The sequence below is a fragment of the Erythrolamprus reginae genome, chromosome 10 (assembly GCF_031021105.1).
Source record: "Erythrolamprus reginae isolate rEryReg1 chromosome 10, rEryReg1.hap1, whole genome shotgun sequence".
NCBI classification, from domain to species: Eukaryota; Metazoa; Chordata; class Lepidosauria; order Squamata; family Dipsadidae; genus Erythrolamprus; species Erythrolamprus reginae.
This window is the reverse complement of record NC_091959.1, coordinates 8738565-8744564: the sequence shown is the minus strand read 5'-3', so window position 1 is coordinate 8744564 and position 6000 is coordinate 8738565.

The window sequence follows — 6000 nt, the reverse complement described above, 5'->3', positions numbered from 1 at the left end:
ATGGGGGAACTGACACATCTCCCCCAGGCCTATACAGTTTATACATGGAATGTTTGTGTGTTTGTTTGCTTTTAATAATGGGTTTTTTAGTGTTTTTTAAATTATTAGATTTGTTCTTACATTGTTCTTGTTATTGTTGTGAGCCGCCCCGAGTCTACGGAGAGGGGCGGCATCCAAACCTAATAAATAAATAAATAAATAAATAAATAAATAAATAAATAAATAAATAAATAAATAAATAAATAAATAAATAAATAAATAAATAAATAAATAAATAAATAAATAAATAAATAAATAAATAAATAAATAAATAAATAAATAAATAAATAAATAAATAAATAAATAAATAAATAAATAAATAAATAAATAAATAAATAAATAAATAAATAAATAAATAAATAAATAAATAAATAAATAAATAAATAAATAAATAAATAAATAAATAAATAAATAAATAAATAAATAAATAAATAAATTTGTATGCCGCCCCTCTTCGTAGACTCGGGGCAGCTAACAACAATGATAAAAACAACATGTGACAACCCAATAATAAAACAACTAAAACCCATTATAAAACCAAACATACACACAAATATACCATGCATAACTTGGAATGGCCTAGGGGGAAGGAATATCTCAACTCCCCCATGCCTGGTGGTATAAGTGAGTCTTGAGTAGTTTACGAAAGACAGGGCGGGTGGGGGCAGTTCTAATCTCCGGGGGAAGTTGGTTCCAGAGGGCCGGGGCTGCCACAGAGAAGGCTCTTCCCCTGGAGCCTGCCAAACAACATTGTTTAGTCGACGGGACCCGGAGAAGGCCAACTCTGTGGGACCATATCGGTCGCTGGGATTCGTGCATTGCAGGTTGACTCAGAACTATTTTCAAAGCCTTGAGTGAAAAGGCAAATGGGAAACCCAAGAGACTAATTCATAGCGAAGAGGTTCATTCTCCATTTTAGTGAGCTTTATTTTGAACGTTGCTAGTCTGTTTTAGGGTAGAAGGTACTACAAATCATCTATGAAATTTAATGAGGAGGCCTTTGACCTGGAGAAATTTAAGTAGCAATGCAGAATCCAAGCAGCCATCTCTGTTTACAGTTCTTTTCAAACTACAGTGAAGAAAAGAAAAGCCATTTCAGGGGAATTATGCTTCCAACCTACTTTTACGGCTCCGTTCACACAACTTTGCTAAATTGCACAACAATTGCATTCTTCTTTAATTCTGATTTTCGCTCCTTGTGGTTGTTGTTGTTTTTCCTTTCTTTCACAGTTTGCAAATTGTTTCATCATAATGACTTCAATTAATTCAGTCTTAGTCAATCAACAGGCTGTAAAATGAATGTAAACAGTTATGAACTGTGTTTTGTGCATGTTTTTGAGAAATTAAACTGGTATTAATTGTGACTTTATTTTAAAAAACAAAACCTGAGATGAAGGAATCAGGCAAATTCATACAACTGGAGCTGTGCTGTTGTTATTTGCAAATTATGGCCAAGGAACAATAGAATAGAATAGAATAGAATAGAATAGAATAACAGAGTTGCAAGGGACCTTGAAGATCTTCTAGTCCAGCTCCCTGCTTAGGCAGGAAACCTTACACCACTTTAGACAAATGGATATCCAACATCTTCTTTAAAACTTCCAGTGTTGGAGCATTCACAACTTCTGGTGGCAGGCTGTTCCACTGATTAATTGTTCTAATTTCTCCTTAGTTCTAGGTTGCTTCTCTCCTTGATTAGTTTCCACCCATTGCTTGTTCTACTCTCCGGTGCTTAAGATTTACCTATATTTACCTATGACCTATAAAGCCCTTCATGGCACCGGACCAGATTATCTCAGGGACCGCCTTCTGCTGCACGAATCCCAGCGACCAGTTAGGTCCCACAGAGTGGATCTTCTCCGGGTGCCATCAACTAAACAATGTCGCTTGGCGGGACCCAGGAGAAGAGCCTTTTCTGTGGCGGCCCCGGCCCTCTTGAACCAACTCCCCCCAGAGATTAGAATTGCCCCCACCCTCCTTGCCTTTTGTAAGCTTCTTAAAACCCACCTCTGCTGCCAGGCATGGGGGAACTGAGATACTCTTTCCCCCTAGGCCTTTACAATTTTATGCATGGTATGTCTGTCTGTATGTTTGGTTTTATAATAAGGGTTTTTAACTGTTTTAATATTGGATTGTTATATGCTGTTTTTATTACTGTTGTTAGCCGCCCCGAGTCTACAGAGAGGGGCGGCATACAAATCCAATCAGTCAGTAAGTAAGTAAGTAAGTAAGTAAGTAAGTAAGTAAGTAAGTAAGTAAGTAAGTAAGTAAGTAAAGAAACAAACAAACAAACAAACAAACAAACAAATTTAATGTGATTTCGCTGAAGTTGGAAGCAGTTAATCCCTTTCCTTTATTCCGTTGCTCAAAATTAAAGGCACTTGGAAATCACGGCCATGATGAAGACAAGGAAGGAACCATTAACTTTTGGCTCTGTGTTACATTAATCTTAAATTTCTGGAGGACATTTTCATGCCAGAATAGATAGATAGACTTTATTATAGACTTCACCATTGCATGGACATTAGCAGTTAGAGCTCAGCGCAGGGCAGAGTTTACTCGCAATATAGCAAAACTTTATAGCATTTAAGGGCACAAAAATTGTCTTTGCTATCTAATAAATAATGTAAGAAAAAATAATGCAAAGACGGTATAGGAACTGGGAAAGGAGAAGGGAGATCAGCTGCAAATATGTGTCCCTGTAGAATTTATTAAGTTAGGAAAAGGGGGTTTCCTTTATATCTGCAGCCCAAGGGCATATAAATGTGACATACAATGGCACCTCTACCTACAAATGCCTCTACTTACGAACTTTTCTAGATAAGAACGGGGTGTTCAAGATTTTTTTGCCTCTTCTCAAGAACCACGACTTAAATGGACTCCAGAGGATGGTAGAGGATAGGAAGCCCTGGAGGAACATTGTCCATGGGGTTGCGATGGGTTGGACAAGACTTCGCAACTAACAACAACAATCTCTCCAGGGGCTTTAGGATTGTAAACAAAACTAAAAAGAAAAAAAAATCAGGATTCCTTCTCAAGTTCCTTCTGAACTTCCCTAAGTTCACTTTAGGAAAAGGTTTGATAGAGCCTCTAGGTCTCAAAATAAACCACACAGCAGATTGGACACATGGCCTGCCTACAATCTCCCTTCAACAGCTGGGTGCCATAATTCCCCACCCTGACAGCCATTAGCAATGATTTTTAAAGCCTTGCCATAATCGACGTAGCCTTTGGAGAACCTAAATCTTTAATAACACAATTTTAGTACCAGCGTGAGTTTCATTAGGAGGGGAAATGGGAAAGAGGCAACACCTTAAGTGCAAGCGAGATTGGGACACGGTGCTAATGAAGACATGCACACATCAAAGGAAATTGCAGCAAGGAAGCAATTAAAAAGTGATGTGGATTCTACGAGGGCGTGTGGGTGTGTTTATGTGTGCATGTATGTATGCTGTCTATTCTATTCTTATTCTTATTGTATTCTAAATTCTATTCTATTCTATTCTAAATTCTATTCTATTCTATTCTAATTATTCTATTCTAAATTCTATTCTATTCTTATTATTCTATTCTAAATTCTATTCTATTCTTATTCTATTCTAAATTCTATTCTATTCTAAATTCTTATTGTATTCTAAATTCTATTCTATTATATTCTATTCTTATTATTCTATTCTAAATTCTATTCTATTCTTATTACAGTATTCTATTCTAAATTCTATTCTATTCTATTCTTATTATTCTATTCTAAACTCTTTTCTATTCTTATTATTCTATTCTAAATTCTATTCTATTCTTATTATTCTATTCTAAATTCTAATCTATTCTATTTGATATACCGTATAGATCAGCTAAGGTTGTAGATGGGTATACAGAGAGGAAGAATTCAAAATCTTGTTTAAAACATGATCTCATATAGGCCCAGTCACATTCACAGAAAGAAGAACCCGAAAGCAAATCAAGATTTAAATATTTGGTACTTATGAATAAATGGTTTCAGACGTTCCACCCATTGATACAAACACGCCTGTTCCTTAAAAATAACTATTTCTTTTTAAAATTTGGACATAAAGCATTGGCTCAGCAAAGACAACGGAATTATGCGCTTTATAAAAAAGAAGTGCCCTTTAATATCGAAATGGCAAATTAATAAGTCACTTTGAATAAAGATGTGCTAATAAAGCTGGAATCCTGGGTAATCAAATATGGGATCTTTTACTATTTTTTTACTCCCACTGGTAAAGCTTTGATCATAATTTCACTATTACTTTTGACATCCTCTTTGTGTAACCTTCCCTAAAGCTGGAGGCATTTTTTATAGATAAAGAGAGAAAGAGGCAAAGAGGGGGGGAGGAAAGGGGAGAGAGAGAGAGAGAGGTGGATAGATGGAGGGAGGGAGAGAGAGATTTATGGAGAGAGGGAAGGAGAGATATGGAGGGAGAGAAAGAGATGGAGGGGGAGAGAAGGATAGGAGAGAGATATGGAGGGAGGGAAGGAGAGAGATGGAGGGAGAGAAAGAGATGGAGGGAGGGAGATATGGAGGGAGGGAAGGAGGGAGGGAGGAAGAGCAATGAAGAGAGCGAAGGAGAAATGGAGAAAGAGAAAGAGATGGAGGGAGAGAGAAAGATAGGAGGGAGATATGGAGGGAGGGAGAGAAGGAAGGAGAGAGGTGGAGGGACAGAGATGGAGAGAGAGAAAGAGATGGAGGGAAGGAGGGAAGGGCAGCAATGGAAGGAGGGAGGGAGAGATGAAGAGAGAGAAAGAGATGGAGGGAGAGAGAGAGAAATATAAGAGAGAGATATGGAGGGAGGGAAGGAGAGAGATGGAGGGAGGGAGTTAGAAAGGGAGAGAGAGAAAGAGAAAGGGAGGGAGGGAAAGATATATGGAATGAGGGAGGGAGATGGAGGGAGGGAGGGAAATAGAAGACAGAAGTGGGTGATAAACGTGTTAGGTTAGTCATAATAAATCCAGACAGGAACACTAGACCTCCAGCAGTGTTTGAAGGCTCTAAACTCACCTTCTTACCAGTGCAAGCAAGTGGGAAAATATGCATAGTCATGCTCAAACATCTCACTTCACTTCGGTCAACATCATTTCAACCTATCTTGGCTGACACTGAAATCTAAAAGCTGCTGAAATAAGAGCGCTTTGGAATTTATACTGTAGATAGATAGTGCTTCTGCATAACAGAATACGTGTAATTGAATAATAACAGAGGTGAATGGGACCTTGAAGGTCTTGTAGCCCAACCTACTGCTCATGCATGAGATGTTATACCATTTCAGACATACAAACGCTTCTTAAAATCTTCCATTGATGGAGCACTCACAACTTTGGCTAATTGTTCTAACTGTCTGGAAATATCCCCTTAGTTCTATGTTGCTTCTCTCCTTGCTTAGTTTCCACCCATTGCTTCTTATCCTGCTTTCTGGTGCTTTGCAGAATAGTTTAACTCCCTCTTCTTTGTGGCAGCCCCTCAAATATCGAAACACTGCTAGCATGTCACCCCTAGTTCCTTCTTTTCATTAAACTAGACATAGCCAACTCCTAATACAGTGGTACCTCGAGATACGAGTTTAATTCGTTCCGGACCTGGGCTCTTAAGTCGAGCAGCTCTTATCTCGAACGACTTTTCCCCATAGGAATTAATGTAAATAATTTTAATTGGTTCCAGCCCTCAAAAAACTCACAAAGTTAGTCTAAATTATGCAGAAAGACATGTTTTTAATGAAGAAATGTACATGTACATATAAATGAATAATGAAGTTTCTTTCACTTAACTTGTAAACTTTCTTAAACTTTTAAATTTACATATGTTCAACTTCTCTGCCACCCAATCCTGTAGGACAGAGGTCCCCAACCCTTTTTGCACCAGGGACCGGCTTTAAGCGATCAAGAGAGGAATGGGTGAATGAATGGACGGAGGGTGGGAAGGAAGGAAGGAAAGAGGGAAGGGACAGG